Source organism: Felis catus, chromosome E3, assembly GCF_018350175.1.
Source record: "Felis catus isolate Fca126 chromosome E3, F.catus_Fca126_mat1.0, whole genome shotgun sequence".
Classification (NCBI taxonomy): domain Eukaryota; kingdom Metazoa; phylum Chordata; class Mammalia; order Carnivora; family Felidae; genus Felis; species Felis catus.
In genome coordinates this window covers 5826132-5845554 of record NC_058383.1, presented here as the reverse complement: position 1 = coordinate 5845554, position 19423 = coordinate 5826132, and the positions used below count along the sequence as shown (strand labels likewise).

Sequence of the window (19423 nt, the reverse complement as noted above, 5' to 3'; positions counted from 1 at the left end):
CGTGCCCAGTAGTGGCCCTCCTGGGCGCTTGGGGAAGAGAGAGGCCTGTCTCAGCAAGTGCAGGACCACTGAGACCAAAGAGCCCAGCACTCCACCCCCTCAAAAGTTCAGCTCTTTTGGCTCTGTGGCCATTTCAGAAACACGGATATCTTTGTCATCCTGCCTAACAAGGAAACCTCCCTATAGCCCTCACCAAAGGCCTCACTTTGGCCGAAGTGGCCAAAGGGCCCGACATCCTGGTTCAGCCCCAACCCCACCACCCACCACCTCCCTACAGTCCTCGGGGGAGTCACCAAGCCTGGGGATAGGAAAAGCATGCCCTCCTGATGTAAAACTCCCCAGACGGTACCCCACCAACTTCTGATCTGCTTGTCTCTGTGCTATAGGGTATTCAAAGGGACCACTTGTCCTGGGGACAAGACCCACAGAGCTGCCGGCCAAGGAACACTAAATCAAGAATGTGTGTGAAAGCCAGGGCATTGGCCCAACACACATATATCCATCATGGCTTCCAGCGGTAAGTGATTTAAATCTCAACACAAATTGGCCTCACAAAAAGAGGGAACTTATTAGTACCCATAGGTGAGGTTGCCTTCAGGCACAGCTGTATCCAGGCATAGAAACAATGTTGTCAAGACCCTCTAATGCTGCAGCCCATGACCCTGCCTTCCCCTCTGTTGGCTTCATTCTCAAGCAGGCCTGTCCCATGTCATAACTTTACAGCTTTGCCACCCCAGTGGAGGGAAGGAAGGAAGGAAGGAAGGAAGGAAGGAAGGAAGGCAGGCTCTTGTCCAAGAGTTCAATGAGAGTCCCTGTGACCAGGAAGATGGATTGAATGATGAGCTTGGGGAAGAGAGATGTCAGCATTCCCGAATCTACACAAAATGAAGGAAGAGATTCCTAGAGGAAACTCAGAGTCATCAGAAGTACAGGGACAGTGTGCTGGGAAGAGAAAAACACTGAGGACCCAACATGGAATGAAGATGGGACCCTGTGGCTGGTCTGCTATTTACACAGACTGAAGCAATTATTCCTCCTTTCAGGTTTGTTCTCCCCAGGGCTCAGGTTACAGCACTTGGTATTTGAGCTGAGCTGCTGAGAGTAAGCTTGAGTTTTCCAGGTGGGAAAGGAGGGAACAAACAACGTTCCAAGCAGTGGGACCAGCATAAGCAAAACCACTGAGGTGTGAACATGCATGATCCCCATTCTTGCCAGCACCGCATGGGCAACAGAAATCACAGAGTGGGAAGAGCACTGGTTTAGGAGTCAAACATGCTAGGTTCAAACCCCAGCTCTGTCACTTCCTCTCCGTGAAGTCTTGGCAGGCCCCTTATCTTTGCTGGAGTTCAGTTTCCTCCTCAGGACACTGACGGGCACAGGAGATTCTGAAGTCCTTTATGTCACTGATATGTGCTGTTTTTACAATCACACACACACACACACACACACACACACACACACACCAGCCACCCATCCTAAGCCTTTCCCTGTATACTCTGTATGGCAGAAAACTACATTTCCCAGGCTCCCTTGCCCTCTGGTTTCTAGGTAGGTTTAGTCAATGGGAGTCAATGGGAGGTTTGGTCAATGGTTTAGTGCGAGACTGAAAGGTGATACAATGATGCTCAACATCATTAATCTTTAGGGAAATAAAAGTCAAAATCATAATGAGATACCACCTCACACCCATTAGGATGGCTACTATTCAAAGCAACAGCGACAACAGAAAAGAACAAGTGTTGGCAAAGACATGGGGAAAGTAGAACCCTGTGCACTGAAGGCGGGAATGTGAGTTAGTGCAGCCATGATAAAAACAATATGGCGGCTCCTCAAAAAATAAAAACCGGATTACCATAGATGATTGAGTGATGCCAGTTCTGGGTATATATGTATAAAAAAAATACAGCAGGGTCTCAAAGAGCTATTTGTCCACCCATGTTCATAGAAGTATTATTCACAGGAGCCAGAATGTGGAAGCAACCCAAGGGTCCATCAACAGGGGAATGGATAAACAAAACGTGGTGTATCCATACAGTGGGATATTATTCAGCCATTAAAGGAAGGAAATTCTGGGGGTGCCTGGGTGGCTCAGTCAGTTAGGCATCCAACTTGGGCTCAGGTCATGATCTCACAGTCTGGGTTCAAGACCGGTGTCGGGCTCTGTGCTGACAACCCAGAGCCTGAAGTCTGCTTCAGATTCTGTGTCTCCTTCTCTCTCTGCACCTCCCCTACTTACACACTCACTCTCTCTCTTAAAAATAGGAGGGACATTCTGGCACCTGTTACAACACAGATGAACCTTGAGGATGTTATGGTAAGTGATAAGCCAGTCCCAAGGAGACACTGTACGATCACATTTATATGTTATCTAAAGTAGTCACATCTATAGAGACAGAAAGTAGAAGGTGGGAGCCAAGGGTGGGTGAAGGAGTTTGGGGGGGTGGGGGGGCCAGAGGGGACAGAGTTTCAGTTTGGGAAGATGACAAAGTTCCAGAGATGGATGGTGGTGTGAATGCATTTGACACCACTAATCCGTACCCTTAAACGTGGTTAAGATGGTAAATTTTGTTATGTGCATTTCATTATAATTTTTTTATTTTTAAATATTTTTTAAAGTTTATCTATTTAGTGGCGCCTGGGTGGCTCAGTCGGTTGAGCGTCCAGCTTTGGCTCAGGTCATGATCTCCCAGTTCGTGGGTTCGAACCTCACATCGGGCTCTGAGCTGACAGCTCAGAGCCTGGGGCCTGCTTCAGATTCTCCCTCTCTCTCTGCCCCTCCCCCCACTCATGCTCTGTTTCTCTCTCTCTCTCAAAAATAAATAAACATTAAACACTTTTTTAAAACTTAAAGTTTATTTATTTTGAGAGAGATAGAGAGAGAGTGAGAGATAGCAGGGGCAGGACAGAGAGAGAGAATCCCAAGCAGGCTCCACACCATCAGCTCAGAGCCCGATGTGGGCTTGAACTCACGAACCGTGAAATCATGACCCAAGTCGAAACCAAGAGTCGGATGCTTAACAGACTGAGCCACCCAGGTGCCCCTTATCGTATTTTGTTTAAAAAGGTAAGGTGGGTGGGATAGAGGAAGAAGCCAAGATCTGCCCCCTGCCCGGGCGGGGTCTCCAGCAGGGCTCCTCCTCCTCCATGGCTCTAGCACCCTCCGCACAATCCTTCCCTCCATGATCCCTGCCCCTGGCAACCAGCCACTGCCATGGCTCCACCTGCCGCCAAACGGCCCCAGATCCTGGGCTTCGGTAAAACCACATCCTCCGTCGGTTTTACCAATCCCGGGGATGGGTTGCAGCTTCCGGGTTGCTAATCTCTGAGTTACCCTTTTGGCTTCTCTGCTCATCAACGCCCCGGGTTACCAACAAATTCACTTTGTTTCAATACCGAGAGCGGTTTCTCTTTTCCTGACCGGGATGGTCTTGTAATACACGTTAACGCGCGTGTGGCCAGCGGGCAAGGGGCTCTCCAGCAGCAACCCCCAGCGGTCCCCGACTGGCTGGGCACACACGGGGACCAAGCAGAAGCCTGGAGGTTTGGCTGCCTCTGGGGCAATCTGCTCAGCCAAGCCCCAAACCCCCAGCGTGGAGCCTCCGCTTCCCCAGCAGGTGGGCACACGAGGCAGACCCTCCACAGGTGATAAGGAGAAATCAAAGAGAATCCACAAACATTCTCCACATGCTGTTCTGTAAGTAGCTGCGGAGGTTCATTATTTATACCTGCTGGCAGGGGGCGTTCCTGGGGCCTGGGTTGGGCCCCCATCCAGCCCTGTTATACCTTGGGGTCGTCGACCCTGGGAAGTCGTCTCAATGACCCTCAAATCCTCCCGCTTTTCCTCAGATCTACCCCCTTATTCGAGATCTGCAATCCTGAGCTCATCTCCCTCCCAACTCCAGGGCCAGCCACACTGTCCCCCTAAGGACAGCCCTTCTGCACACCCAGGAGGCAGAGAGGAAAGCCGGCTCCACTCCCCAGCTGGGCTGGGCCCCACCTGAATTCTGACACTTCTTTTTTTTTTTAATTTTTAGGTTTTTTACTGTTTACTTATTTTTGAGAGGGAGAGAGAGCACAAGCGGGGAGGGGCAGAGAGAGAGGGAGACACAGAATCTGAAGCAGGCTCCAGGCTCCGAGCCATCAGGACAGAGCCCGACGCGGGGCTTGAACCCACGAACCGCGAGCCGAAGTCAGGAGCTTAACCAGCTGAGCCACCCAGGTGCCCCCTGAGGCTTCTTATCCACGGCCTCCAGCTTGCCTCCAGGTCACGGGCAGAACGCGTGTAGAGGCCGCTCGCCGCTGGACCAACTCAGTCGCAGAGAGCAAAGGTAAGAAGATTGCCTCCTAGGAACCCCAAAACCAGAACCACCCCACCGAGACGCAAGAGGAATGAGGCACAAAGAGGGGAGATGATGTCCAAGGTCACACAGCCAGTTGAGTAGTCAGGGAAGGGAGGACCAGGAGCCCCAGCACGCCCGGAATCGGATCGCGAGTGGGGGGCCGATGTCAGGCTTGCGTTCCCTGAGCCGTGTCTGGCAGACCTGGGGAGAGCCGGCCACCCTCCCTGCGCTGGGCCGTCGCTGTCCTCCCTCACCGGAGGCACCCGCCACGTTGGTCTGGGCCCTGGGCTCCTGCCTCAGCCCAACTCTGCCTGCCCTCTCCCGAGGGGCGCCCTGCCCTGCACCCTGGACCCCTTTCCACATCTGACTTTGACCGTGCCGCGTTCCCTCCCGGGTCAGCCAGCCTCTGAACTGCAAGCGACAGAAATGAACTCTGGTTAATTTGATGAGAGAAGGGAATGGATGGAAAAGGTGGTGGGGGACTCACAGACTCACCGGCAGGCTGGAGAACGAGACCCCAGGCAGGTGGAAGCCAGGCCAGCTGGGGCAGCAGCCCAGACTAAGGTCGGGGAAGACATGGCTGCCCCTGGGGACACACTGGTCCCCAGGAGGCCTCTGCGGTGCTTCCTGGAGGCAGAGCCAGGAAAGGAGTCACCCTGAACACCACCCGCTGTCGGGGCTGAGTCCTTGTGGTGCCAAGGGCCCCAGGCCCAACCGCGTCCTGACAGACCCTGAACCTTGGTAGTCTCCAAGGGGAGTCCAGCCCCAGTCCCCACTGAGTGCCTTCCTCCTCTCCCAGCTTGGCCCACAAGGTAGGAAATTCTGCTCTCACTGCCGCCTTCCCAGGAGACACTGAGGGCAGCATCCGCCTGGTCCTCCCTCCTCCATCCCTGGTCATGACAGGCCAGTGACCGCTGTGATCGTCAAGGGCTGCCATCACTAAGAAACCAAAGACCGGCAGAGGCCTTGGACTAGGGAAGACGGGACCGTGCCTCCTGCTTCTCTGCTTGGGGAGATGGTCTCCCCCCCTCTACCGGCCCATGGATGTGGGCCACAGGACCCGGCCCTCTGCTCTGGCCCCAGTACGTGTTCACGGTGCTCACCAGACTCTCCGGGGAGGAAAGACAAAGAAGAGGAAACCTGTTCTGGTTTCTTTGGTGCCTAACTCCCCTCTCCGGTGTTAAGCTCTGCTTTTATTCTATTAAGTTACGCTTTATTTAATTTATTTTTTTAATTCACATCCAAGTTAGTTAGCATATAGTGCAACAGTGATCTCAGGAGTAGATTCCTTAATGCCCCTTCCCCATTTAGCCCATCCCCCCTCACACAACCCCTCCAGTAACTCTCAGTTTGTTCTCCATATTTATGAGTCTCTTCTGTTTTGTCCCTCTCCCTATTTTTATATTATTTTTATTTCCCTTCCCTTAGGTTCATCTGTTTTGTCTCTTAAAGTCCTCATATGAGTGAAGTCATATGATTTTTGTCTTTCTCTGACTCATTTCAGTTAGCATGATACCCTCCAGTTCCATCCACGTAGTTGCAGATGGCAAGATTTCATTCTTTTTGATTGCCGAGTAATACCCCATTGTGTATATAGACCACATCTTCTTTATCCATTCATCTGTCAGTGGACATTTGGGGTCTTTCCATCCTTTGGCTATTGTCAATAGTGCTGCTATAAACATGGGGGTGCATGTGTCCCTTCGAAACAGCACACCTGTATCCTGTGGATAAATGCCTAGTAGTGCAATCGCTGGGTGGTAGGGTAGTTCTATTTTTAGTTTTTTGAGGAACTTCCATATTGTTTTCCAGAGCGGCTGCACCAGTTTGCATTCCCACCAGCAATGCAAAAGAGATTCTCTCTCCGCATCCTCGCCAACGTCTGTTGTTGCCTGAGTTGTTCATGTTAGCCATTCCAACAGGTGTGAAGTGGTATCTCATTGTGGTCTTGATTTGTATTTCCCTGATGATGAGTGATGTGGAACATTTTTTCATGTGTCAGTTGGCCATCTGGATGTCTTCTTTGGAGAAGTATCTATTCATGTCTTTTGCCCATTTCTTCATTGGAGTCTTTGTTTTTTGGGTGTTGAGTTTGAGAAGTTCTTTATAGATTTTTGGATACTAACCCTTTATCTGATATGTCATTTGCAAATGTCTTCTCCCATTCCATTGGTTGCCTTTTAGTTTCACTGATTGTTTCCTTCATTGTGCAGAAACCTTTTATTTTGATGAAGTCCCAATAGTTCATTTTTGCTTTTGTTTCCCTTGCCTCCGGAGACCTATTGAGTAAGAAGTTGCTGCGGGCAAGATCAAAGAGGTTTTTGCCTGCTTTCTCCTCAAGGATTTTGATGGCTTCCTTCTTACATTGAGGTCTTTCATCCATTTTGAGTTTATTTTTGTGTCTGGTATAAGAAAGTGGTCCAGGTTCATTCTTCTGCATGTCACTGTCCAGTTTTCCCAGCACCACCAGCTGAAAAGACTGTCTTTATTCCATTGGATATTCTTTCCTGCTCTGTCAAAGATTAGTTGGCCATATGTTTGTGGGTCCATTTCTGGTTCTCTATTCTGTTCCATTGATCTGAGTATCTGTTCTTGTGCCAGTACCATACTGGCTTGATGATTACAGCTTTGTACTATAGTGTGAACTCCAGCTTTGCTTTTATTCTTTGAACAAAAGAATTACAAGTTGCCTGGAGACAGAAGCCTTTTGCCCTTTGAAATCCAGCGCCCTCACCTGGCTTAACTGTGGGACGCATTTTCTCTGCTTGGGGTGATGTGGCAGGTATGAGGCGTCGCTAGGGTGGTGTGGACCTCATCCAGCCCTCTGCTCCAGCCCAGAATGAACATCCTGCTCTCTGCTCAGAACCCTGCTGTGGCCGGGAATGCTAAAGAGAACATTCTGTCATCCCCTCCCTGTTGGACCCATTTAGGCCCTGCTCAAATAGTCTCTTTAGGCCTTACATAAATGGTGAGGCCTCTTCCCGAGGAACTTCAGACAATGGGAAAGCAAGGCCTCTCCAGGAGCGTGACATATCATCACAGTAAAGGGGGCAGTGGCTCTGGGCCTGTTCTGCTTGGGGACAGGGGTCAGGAATTTACAAATATTTCCCCTTCCCGTTGGGCTAGCCTCCCTGTCCTCCCCAGCTCTGCTGTGATGACACTGGCAGTGGCCTCTTCTGGGCCCTTGGTCTGTCTGCCAGTTGATGCACATTTACAGGGCAGAAGAAGTTGAATGGTGTCCCCCAAATCCATAACCTCCAGAGCACAACCTTATCTGGAAATCAGGTCTTTGCAGAAGAATGATTGAGGCTGGAGCTTAGGCCATACTGAATTACAGTGGCTCTAATCCAGTGAGAATCTCCTCTAAGAGACAGAAGGGGACCTAGAGAGCCACAGGACAGGACGGGCGGAGACTAGAGTGAGGTCTATAAGCCTGGGGGACAGCCAGGAGCTGCCAGGAACCTCTGGAAGCTGGAGAGGCAAGAAGAGATTCTCCCCCTGGAGACTTCGTAGGGGATGTGACCCTGCTGATGGCTTGATGTTGGACTTCTGGCCTCTGGAACCCTGGGAGAATAAATCCCTGTTGTTTCAAGCTGCCCCTTTGTGGTGCTAATACAGAGAAGTGTCCAGAACTGCCCGCACTGCTTAGCCCTCAGCCACAGAGATGCCCACCGGTCACCTCCCAGGACTACACTGCAAGGCACGAAGCCAGGGCTGACTCCTCTGACAGGCAGCCTTTCTGCTCTTGGAAAGTAAAGTAACTCCCTGCCCAGTCGTCCTTCCCCCAGAGCCGGCCAGGTTCCGCAGCAAGTAGCGTTATTAGGTCCCAGGCAGCCATGCAGTGGGGCCCAGAACCTGGAGGCTACCTGCCCTCGCTTGCTTATGTCCAGGACTGTGCTGCCCAACATTGCACCCACCCACCCCCATTTAAAAACAACAAGTAAAAAAAAATTTTTTTAATGTTTATTTATTTTTGAGAGAGATACAGAGCACAAATAGAGGAGGGGCAGAGAGAAAGGGAGACACAGAATCCAAAGCAGGCTCCAGGCTCTGAGCTGTCAGCACAGAGCCAACGCAGGTGCTCGAACTCCCGAACCGTAAAATCATGACCTAAGCCGGAACCAAGAGTCAGATGCTTAACCGACTGAGCCACCCAGGCGCACCTAAAAGTAACAGTTTTTTGTGTGAATTACTTATTTTATGAATAGGCCCCTCCCATCTTGTTTTAATGTTTTATTTTATCAAATACACAAGGAAGTCATATTTCATAGCTTGGATAATCCCCCTGCCCTCCCTACCCTCTCCCCCACCCCCAGAGTATGTTTCAATAGAACCAAGACACAAGACCAAAACATTCAGATGTAATAAAAGTCATGAACAGGCAAAGGCAAAATCCAGGTAGCCGACAAGTAAATGAAAACAGAGATGCAGAGGCTTCTGGGTGGCTCAGTCTGTTAAGCATCCGACTCTTGGTTTTGACTCAGGTCATGATCTCTCCTGGTTTGTGGGTTTGAGCCCCATCTTGGGCTCTGCACTGTCAGTACAGAGCCTGCTTGGGATTCATTCTCTCTCCCTCTCTGTTTGCCCTTCCCCTGTTCTGTCTCTCTCTCTCTCAAAATAAATAAACTTAAAAAAGAAAAAAACAGAGATGCAGATACCAATTTTATCCACCAGATTGACAGCGATCAGAAAATAGGATACGAAATAGGATATTAAATGTGGATGAAGACAGGGGACACTGGGAGTTCTCCAGCACAGCGGGCCGAACAGCACTGATGAAGTGAGGTGTCTGGTTCTGTTCCGGAGGGCTGCCTCTCACGTTGGGGCCACACACCCCAGGAGGGGACCCGCACCAGGACACCCATCATAACCCTGTTGGAGATGGCATGTTGTGGAGGGAACCCAGGCTGGATCCCTCAGAGTCCTAGCAGGAAACAGATGGCATGCCCAAATCAGGATCCTTTGAGGAGGGTTAATTTATAAAGGGACTGTTTACAAAAGTGTGGGTACAGGGAAACCCCAGAGATAATGCAGAAGCCCCAGGTTCAGAGCAGCAGAGACGATACCGAGGCCATTTGGGTTTGGCCAAGTGTTGTGTGGACAAGCAGGATCCAGCCAGCTATGGGTCTGCTGCCAGAAGGATCCCCAGAAAGAAATGCCCTGCCCCCCTGTCCCTCTCCACTCACCCCCCTCAGCCCCTCTTGGGACTTCTCTTTGGCTACACCCAATCAGAAGCCAGAGAGCAAGGAGCCCATTGTTGGGGTCATATGAGGCATCCCGCTGGGCACAGAGCAGGAGGAGAGGGTGGAGGGGAGCCTGAAGGGAACAGGAGTGTCCTTCCTTCCAGGGCAGGAGGAGTGTCCTTCTCCGTGTCCTCCCGCCCTGGAGAAAAGAGGAATCACAGCACACACTTGCCTTGGAACACAACACGGCCATCAGAAGAAGTATAGACGTACAAACAACGTCATTGGGTCTTAAAATCTGGTGCTGAGTTAAAAAAAGACAACAAAGACACAAGATGGAGAGCCCACCATGTGCACACGTTTAAATGCTCATGTACACGAAGCCAAATCTTCTCAAAGATTCGCGGGACATCCGAGGCACCAACCAGAAGGAGGGCCGTGGGAGCAGGGACTGGAGATCTGTGAGGGAAAGATGAAGAGCAATAAAACAAGAGCCCCCCAGGACTGAGCAATGAGCAGCGTAGGATCGACTCAGTGCCTCGCCTGGAGGACAGTGACAGACTCCCTGAATCCTGCTCCCCAGACACCCACGTGAGCATCCCAGAGTGCCGGGGGCCCAGAACAAATGGTGGGGGTTTCAGAATCTTGGGGTTTAACGGGCCGGACCCAGTGTTTCTTAGGATGGGATTCTTCAGTGTTTCTACTCCTCCGTCATGGGGGGGGGGTGCATTTGTGGGATCTACTCTGGGTCCCTCTTCCTAACAGAACCCAGATTCCCATTTGGCCACCCATCTTGCCTGGTGTGGTCCATGTGCTCTGGGGAAATGAATCCACCCCAGGTCTAGAGGAGGTGTGCTAATGTTTGCAGGGACCGCCATGATGAAGTACCACAGATGGGGGACTTAACCATCAGCCATGTATTTCTTGCAGTTCTAGAGGCTGGATGTCTGAGATCAAGGGGTCAGCAGGGCTGGTTCCCTCTGAGGCCCCTTCCTTTGGCATGGAGATGGCCGTCTTCTCCCTGTATCCTCACGTGGTCATCCCTCTGTGCGTGTCTGTGTCCAGATGGCCTCTTCTTATAGGGACCCCAGTCCTGTTGGGTCAGGACCCATTCAGTGGCCTCTTTTTACCTTCATTACCCCCTTTGAAGGCGCCATCTCCACAGTCACATTCTTAGATCCTGAGGGTTAGACCGTCAACATGTGAATCAAGGGGGGACGCAACTCAACCCACCACAGGCTGGCTCAGTTGGTGTCTCAGTGGACAGAAGCCCATTGGCATCTCCATTTCCCTGGCCACAGGCATTACTGTCTGGTCAGGTTGGATCTCAGGCTTAGATACGGGACAGAGAGTCCCGTCACTGTCCAGATGACAGGGCGTGAAGAAGTGAGGTAGATGATGTGGAGCCATGAGGGGGAGCTGACTGAGAATAAAGCTTTTGTTGCAGAAGGCAGAGCAGAGAGATGGGAGGAAACTCTCCATGACACCTTAGAAGCACTAAATCAAACCCACGCTGACGCCTTCCTGCCTCTGGCCTTTTAGTCACATTAGCCAGGAAATATTTAACGGTGGAGCTGGTGTGAGTTTGATTTTCTAATGCAAATGCTGTTCACATCCTGGGTCTTTGCAGTTCCTGGCATTGCTCCCATGTTCTGCCTGGCTCCCTCGGTAGAGTGCTGATTCCTCTCCTTTCCTTTGGGTTCCTCCTTGGAGGCTTACCCTTTCCTGATGGGCCTTCAAGGCCTTATCTTTCAACAAAGCCACATTCAGGTTCTCTAAGTGTCCTTTGGGATTTAAACAGCAGGATGTCCCTGAGAGATGGCCACTGGGCCCTTATTACCTTGTGTAACCCAAATATGTCAGGCTGTCCACATAGACCAGTCACTGTGCAGAGTGTACTAATGTAGGTCTTTAAAACTGAATTCATCACGGGGAGCCGGGGGGTTGCACCAAACATCACGTGGAAATTTCCTTAGAATTCTCCCTAGACATCTGTTTCTCTCCCCAGGATTGCCCACCCTTGGAATCTGCTAAAATATCTCTGCAGTAGGGGCACCTGGGTGGCTCAGTCAGTTGACCGTCTGACTTAGGCTCAGGTCACGATCTCATGGCTCGTGAGTTCGAGCCCCGCATCGGGCTCTGTGCTGACAGCTCAGAGCCTGGAGCCTGCCTCGGATTCTGTGTCTCCCTCTCTCTCTGCCCCTCCCCTGCTCATTCTCTGTCTGTCTGTCTCTCTCTCTCTCTCTCTCTCTCTCTCTCTCTCTCAAAAAATAAACATTCAAAAAAATTAGTAAAAAAAAATAAAATAAAATATCTCTGCAGCTTGTCCATGTGACTCTCTGTGCCGCTCATCCTTTCTTCCTCCTGGGGGGCCGAGTCCCTCCCATCCACCTGCACCCCTTCCTTTGACCCTCCTCCAATACACGCCCCTTTAGTTCTCCTTTGTTCTGAGCATGAGCCCGTCCTGGGAGATTAGTGAATCAGGATCTCTGCCACACACGCACAGCCACACACATACGAGCTCCCACTCGGGCACACATTCACCCTCATACACATACGCCCACAGACCCACATGGTCATACACAAACACACACATCGTTCAAACATACAGCACCCGTGCACACTCACGAGACACTGGTACACAGGCACGCATTCACCCTCACACATGGACACTCACACCTGCACACACATGCTTGCACGCACACATCTTCGCTTCCTCTCAGGGGCCTCTGGCGATGCTGTCCGACCCCACCAGGCTGACCCCTCGCATTTCCTCACAGAGGGTTGAAGAGCCCGGGGAGTCTGACATTTCCCAAGCATCAGACCTCTTAAGGGAGCTATTTCTTCTCCAGCCTCCAGGCTCTGTGTCTGGTGTCAGAAGAGGGAGACACAGCCAGCCAGCCATTTCCCTTGGGGGGCGGGGGGGGACTATTGGCCTCCGGGTGTTTTGTTGTTGTTGTTTAATGTTTATTTTTTGAGAGAGAGAGCCAGAGTGCAAACAGGAGAGGGGCAGAAAGAGAGGGAGACACAGAATCCGAAGCAGGCTCCAGGCTGTGAGTCATCAGCACAGAGCCCGACGCGGGGCTCGGACCCACGAACCATGAGATCGTGACCTGAGCCCAAGTCAGACACTCAACCAACTGAGCCACCCAGGCGCCCCAGATCCTGGGTGTTTCTTGCTGTCAGGCCTGAAGAAGGCATCGGGCCATCCCCGCTCCCAGATTTCTGAAAAACCCCTGAGTGGTGCATCTGTGAAATACCAGGGCGTAGGAGGTCAGACCACCCAGAAATGCCACTCCTGACCCACCCTACCACCCTGTTCAGTTGTTGGAGACCTCATACCTCCCTCCAGCCCCGGCTGCCTCTGAGGGGATTGCTGACCACCCCACCCCCTACGAGACTTGTTGGGTTGCCTCGAAGGCTTGGGCCCACCCGCATGACTTCTGCAGGCCTGCCTGGTGCTCAGCACACATCCTCTTTACCGATCCTGGAGGCTGCTGAAAGGGGCTCTTTTCCATCCTCGACTCTGGTGAGTGCCACCGTGAGAATCGGGAGACCCTCATTTTGTAAGGAAATCTAATGTATTCACAGCAATTCTTGCCTGCAGGAAGTTCTCATACACACCCGGCCCACCGTGCCTGGATCTCCAAATTTTGTTCAAATTTCGTTCAACTGCCCACGATGGGGCAGGGGGGAGTCCATAGTGACTCATTTTCCCCATCTGCTGAGATGGCTTTTGACAAATGAAGCCCAGCCAGATGCTCCTGTGGGACCGAGAGACTGTCCACCTCAGAAGCGAGACCTTGGCTTCCAGGCCAGGAGCACCTCCCATGTGGATCTTCAGACTCTCATCCACCAGTATGTCTCTGCCTGCCCCCCCCCCCGCCATCCCCGTGAGGGCTCAGGACGTCCCCAAGCCCTTCCTCCTGCTCTCCACATGCCATGTCTTCATGCCCCTGCTGACAGCTTACCCTGAGCTCACAGTGTGAGATCCCCCTATGGCAAACTCACCACAACCGACCCGTCACAGGAGACCTTAGGGACAGAGTGAGGCTCCCGTTCTCCATTGGGAAACAGCTCTAAGTTCTTCACGAATGGGATACCTCTTTATTTATTTATTTTTATTTATTTATTTTTCAGAGAGAGACAGTGAGCAAATGGGGGAGAGGGACAGAGAGAGAGAGGGAGAGAGCAAATCTCAAGCAGATTCCATACTCAGTGCAGAGCTCGATGCGGGGTTCGATCCCACGACCCTGAGATCATGACCTGAGTGGAAATCAAGAGCCGACCGACCGAGCCACCCAGGCCCCCCACGAATGGGATACCTCTTAAGGCAAGGCTGAAAATTACTTCCCAGCCCTTAACGTCACGAAGCTTTTAGGCTTCCTTGGTTTAATGAATTTATATGGAAATCTGGCCCTCCAAATCTGTGCCTCCTCCTAAAAATAGTAATTCCGATCTCAGTGTGTTTTTCACAACATCGCCCCTTTGACACTAGCAGTATTCTAAGCTTCACGAATTCCTTTGGGAACATGACATTCGACGGTGAGGTGGTATGTGTGTGCCCACCACCATGCCTGACACAAAATAAGCTCTTGGAAAATATTTTTTGGTTGAAAAAAGATGAAATAAGATATGGCGTTTGTTCTCTTGGCTCTGCAGCTACCGTGATGCAATTCGAACCACCTGGAATGAGCACGGAGTCCACAGGGCAAGACTGCCCCCACGTCCGTCACCAGCCACAGGCTCAGGGACCCCCAGGCCACGTGCAATTCTGACCCACCGGCCACAAATCTGGAGGGGGGGTTCATGACCCCCATCAGGTTTAGGAATTTGCTAGGATAACTCACAGAGCTCAGGTAAGTGCTATACTCCTGCTTATAGTGTTATTATAAGGGATACGGATCAGGACCAGTCAGATGAGGAGCCACGTCGGGCAAGGTGTGGGAGGGACTTGAATACTCGGCTTCCGCGCCCCCTCCCCTTGGAATCTGGGCAGGTCACCTTCTGGCACAACAGGAAGCTTCGCCCAGCCTTGCGTCTGGCGTGAACCGGATTCCTGTCTCATCTGGTTCAGAGATGGCCATTTTTTCACTGTGTCCTCACATGGCCAAAGGGGCGAGGGAGCTCTGTGGGGTCTCTTTTATAAGGACACCATCACGTTCACGGAGGCTCCACCCTCAAGACCCTGTCACCTCCCAAAGGCCCCACTTCCTAAAACCATCACATTGAGAATTAGGATCTCAGCATAGGAAGTGGGGGGGCCACGAACATTCGGACCATAGCAAGCTGGTATCGTTGGCCCAAGGCCCAAGGCCAGTCTGCTAATCACATGGGTGTTCTCTCTGGCTCGGCCAGCCCCCATCCTGAGCCATTTCATTAACATAAACTCAGGTGTCATCCAAGGAGGCCATCATGAATAACACACACTCCTATCAACTCAGAAAATCCCAAGAATTTAGAAGTTCCCTCCTGGGATGAGAACAAAGACCAGTCAGATTCTTTATGATACAATAGCTCAGATGCCGAGCGATTATGTATAATAGGGGGTGCACCTGAACGCAGCACCTAGATCTCAGATCCTGAGGGTAGCTCTCTAAATGCAATCCGAGTCCATCTCGAGGCTCCAGGTGGCATCACCTTCAAAGAAACACACCCATTGCATAAAAACTACCAAAAGATATTCTGGGGCCCCTGGGCGGCTCAATTGTTAAGCATCTGACTTTGGCTCAGGTCATGACCTCATGGTTCGTGAGTTCAAGCCCCACATTGAGTGAGCTCGAGCGCCATTCAGGTGAACACGAGCCCTGCTTCGGGTGAACTTGACCTTTGCTTTGGGTGAGCCCCACTTCTCTCTTTCTCTACCCCTCGTGGGATACTTTCTCTCTCTCTCTCTCTGTCCCTTGTGCCCTCTCTCTTTCTCTCTCTCAAAAAAAAAAAAAAGGGTATTCTGATCTGGGGCGCCTGGGTGGCTCAGTCGGTCGAACATCTGACTCTTGATTTCAGCTCAGGTCATGACCCCAGGGTTGCGGGATCAAACGGTGTGCCCAGCTCTGCGCTGAGCATGGAGCCTGCTTAGGATTCTCTCTCTCCCTCTGTCCCTCTCCCCCACTCTCTCTCTCTCAAATTAAAAAAAGAAAGATATTCTGATCTATGCTATGGCTCTTGAAGAATGTTGCACATTGGTGTTTCCTCACGTGCCCTTCCATCTTTTGGCGTCTGGAATCCTCATCCCTGACAGCCTCCCCGGAGCTCCCGTCTCCTCCCCTGCCTCAGGAAACGAGCCGAGCTGCCAAAGACCGTGCCTCCAGTTTCATGAATGAGAAGAAACTTTCCAGATGGTGATGTCAGTGTAATGTTAGGTGTCAATTTGACTGGCCACGGGGTGCCCGGATGAAACGTGATTTCTGGGAGTATCTGTGCGGGTGTTTCCGGGTGAGATTCGCATTGGAAGGTGTGGACTCAGGAAAGAAGATGGCCCTCTCCCGTGTGGGTGGGCCTCATCTGATCCACTGAGGGCCCGAACAGAGCGGAAGACGGAGGAAAGAGGAATTTGCTACTTTTCTTCCTGACTCACTGCTTGAGCTGGAATATCACTTCTCATTTGATCTTCTATATCATCCGCTTTTCTGGGTCTCCAGCATGTAGATGGCAGGCAGTGGGACTTCTCAGCCTCCATGTCACATGAGCCAAATCCTCATTGTATAACTCTCCTTTGAGATAGGTAGGTAGGTAGGTAGGCAGATAGATAGATAGATCCTATTGGTTCTGTTTTTCTGGAGAACTCTACCTAATAAGCAAGCCTAACTTGGGTTTAAAGAAGACATTTGGTCCTGTCTCCTCTCTCCTCTGGTTGATTACAGCAATTTATGTCTGCACAGGGATCTGGAAGTCAAGGTGAGAAGCTCATTCAGTGTGAGCTTTACAACACCCTCGGACCATCCACAGAGCGAATGCTACTCTCTTCTGCTGTCGTGAAGGAAAGACGTAGTGCATTGTGACCTGCCAGAAGTCACACAGCCAGCAGACCAGCCCACCCTCAGCCTGGGTCTTCTGATGCTGAGGCCAGGGCGTTTCCAGAACACCACGCTGAGACTTCACAAGTAAAAACCCTGACCCAGAAACACCACAGGATCCTGTATTTATCTTTCGCTATTTACCAAAGTAGACGTTCTAGAAATCTTTTTTTTTTTCCCCAGTGTAATTTGAAAGTTTGAACCAAAAGGGCTTCTGAGAAGCATTCAGTTGACAAGAAGCAGACAGCTCCTCCTCCTTCCCGCCCATTCATCTGCTCCCTGAGCCCTCTGGACAACGGGAGAATTTAGTTTGAATGCCCGTTTCTAACAACTCCGTTTCCCGAGTTTCTGAGCAACCCAGGCACCCACTATCTGTCATCAAGAGGGTGACCATGGTGTCTGCCCAGCTTGGTCATGGACTGCGGCCTTCAGATGGGAGAAGATGCTTCCAGACTTTGCCCGGTCATTCTTCTCCACACCTTAACCCACCTGAAAACAGATGCAGCGAGAAGCATCTTTCTCTGCCCGGCGGTCTCCTCACAGATGTCTCCCGAAACATTTTTTCACCACACCTTTTTGCCTTCGAAAAGGGATCAACACACAGTCCCTGTCTGGGGAGCCGTGGTGCAGGGCAGTGTAGCAAGTTAAACCCAGTCTCCACCACTCACCGGGTAATCTTGGACGCGTTATTGGTCTCTCCGAGCTGTTTCTATGCTCACAAGGTAAAGGGCTTCCGTGCGACAGGGGACACGTCTGGGGGTCCTTCCCACTTGTTGATTTTCCTCAAGAAACCCTCCTGGGGGCAGACCCCACACCCCACCCCGCCACTGAATGATGGCGTGCAGTGCCCCCAACAACCCTAGAAGTCCTCACCCCATTGGGACCCAGCCCTCCACTGAGCCGGCACCTGCCAGACCACGTCACGGGCAGCCACCACTCCCGTGTCCAGCTCAGACCAAGGCGAGCAGAGAAACTACTCCCCTTGCCCGCCTCCTCCCGTGGTGACTGAGGGAGCGTGGGAATGGTTCCCCGGTTGCTCAGGTTCCCAGTAATCCTACAAGCCACACTGTTGTGCTTAACTTCCAGACAGAGGAGGAGAAATGGTGCGTGTCCTCTCATCCCCAGTCCCCCCACCCCTGCTCCCTGCCCCGAGCCGGGCATTCCAAGCAGAAAGCAGACCCCTTCGGGCGCCCAGCTGGGATCAATTCAGCAGAGCCACGCAGAATGTGAGAAGCCAATCACTTCAAAGCCAGGTTTGCACAACTGTGTCCATTCTTCCTCCAAGAAATTTCACACCTTGACACCAAGGAGCCGGTGTTTAAGAAAGAGGAATTTAAAGTTAAGTAGCATTTTCTCTTTTTTCCAAGTTTATTATTTATTTTGAAAGAGAGTGAGAGAGCATGAGCAGGGGAGGGGCAGAGGGAGGGAGGGAGGGAGAGAGCAAATCCAAAGCAGAATCCACGCTGTCAGCGCAGACCCCCCGATGTGGGGCTTGAACTCATGAACCGTGAGATCACGACCTGAGCCGAAATCAAGAGTCGGACGCTTAACTGACTGAGCCACACAGGCGCCCCCAAATAGCATTTTCAACTGTGGAGGGGTACGTGAAAGAAAATCTGTGTGGCCAGTGGCCCCCTGAGATACGTGAAAGGGAGCCCCTTCCCCCCCAAAAGTGAACCTCTCATGACATTCAAACCCCAAGTCACCTTATCTCAAGAGGACTCGTTTAAAGTGGGTCAGTGAAAATGGCACCTGCAACTACAGGTTAGCTTGCATTACCTGGCATACAGTGGTGCCCAATAAATGTTGGATGGATGGACAGATGGATAGATGAATGAATGAATGGATGGGTGGATGGGTGGACGGGTGAATGAATTATTCAATGCTCCCGTCACAAGCCAACATTCATTAAAGCCTTTCCATAATGATCTAGGTGTGGAAGAACTGTTTATGGAAAGGCAAGAACCCAATTTGCAAACCCTCCTGTTGGCTTCACAATAATTCATGCTCATCTGCGTCTAATAAAATATGGAAGCAATTTTACGGGAACATTTTGTGCTTTAGCGATTCATTTAACTATTTCCTCTGGGGGGCAAGTCATATATTCTCATCCAGATGTGTGGGGAGTTCCGTGAATAAATCTGCAAATATCAAGATGAGATGCTGCCCCCACCCCCACCCCTGGGAGCCTGAGTCTAACTAAATGGAAGCATAAACGTAGAGACCAACAGAAGCCATTCTGGCCTCCATTCCTCCTCACGGTGTCCAGGCCCAAAGCACCCCAGGCCCACCTGCTGCTGAAGTGACCAGAAACTGATACAGGAGCCGAGTGCCCAGGTCACTTTCCTCAATGTTCCTCGGTCTACTGGCAGTGCCTTGGAGAGATGAGCTGCTCTCCACCCCATCAGCCCCCAACTGAGACACCAGGAAGGACACTCAGGTGCCACAGTGGCCACCATTGGCCCTTCTGACACCACCTACGGCCCCATCACCACGTCCCCTGTGTGAGCTGCCCCCAAGCCCCTTGCAGATTTAAGAACTTATGAATACAAATGAGTAACACCTGCCTGGAGCCGCCTATCAATCCGTTCACATCCTGATTTTCTGGGTCACCAATTTTTTTAATTAAACTTTTAATTTTGAGATAATTGTAGATTCACATGCAGTTGTAAGAAATAATATGGAGAGATCCCATGTCCCCTTTATTCCATTCTCCCCTCCTTCCTGCCTTATGGTAATATCTTGCAAAACTGTAGTGCAACACTGAGTTACCAATCTTCAAAAATGTAACATTGCATGCCTATCCTTAATGTACGATCAATCGATCAGAAGTGTATTTTCACCAGATCAAGACTCTTGACCCAACCCCTCACCCACTGCAAAA

The 19423-nt window shown here is 51.2% G+C and overlaps 1 long non-coding RNA gene across 1 annotated transcript; it reads left to right on the top strand.

Moving 5' to 3' along the window:
* Positions 1-8865: 8865 nt before the first annotated feature.
* On the top strand, positions 8866-17896 carry LOC109495113. Its single transcript, XR_002738957.2, has 7 exons — positions 8866-10114; positions 12973-13052; positions 13131-13381; positions 14186-14382; positions 16405-16626; positions 16723-17261; positions 17626-17896. It is a non-coding gene; the product is annotated as an uncharacterized LOC109495113 (long non-coding RNA).
* Positions 17897-19423: the final 1527 nt, after the last annotated feature.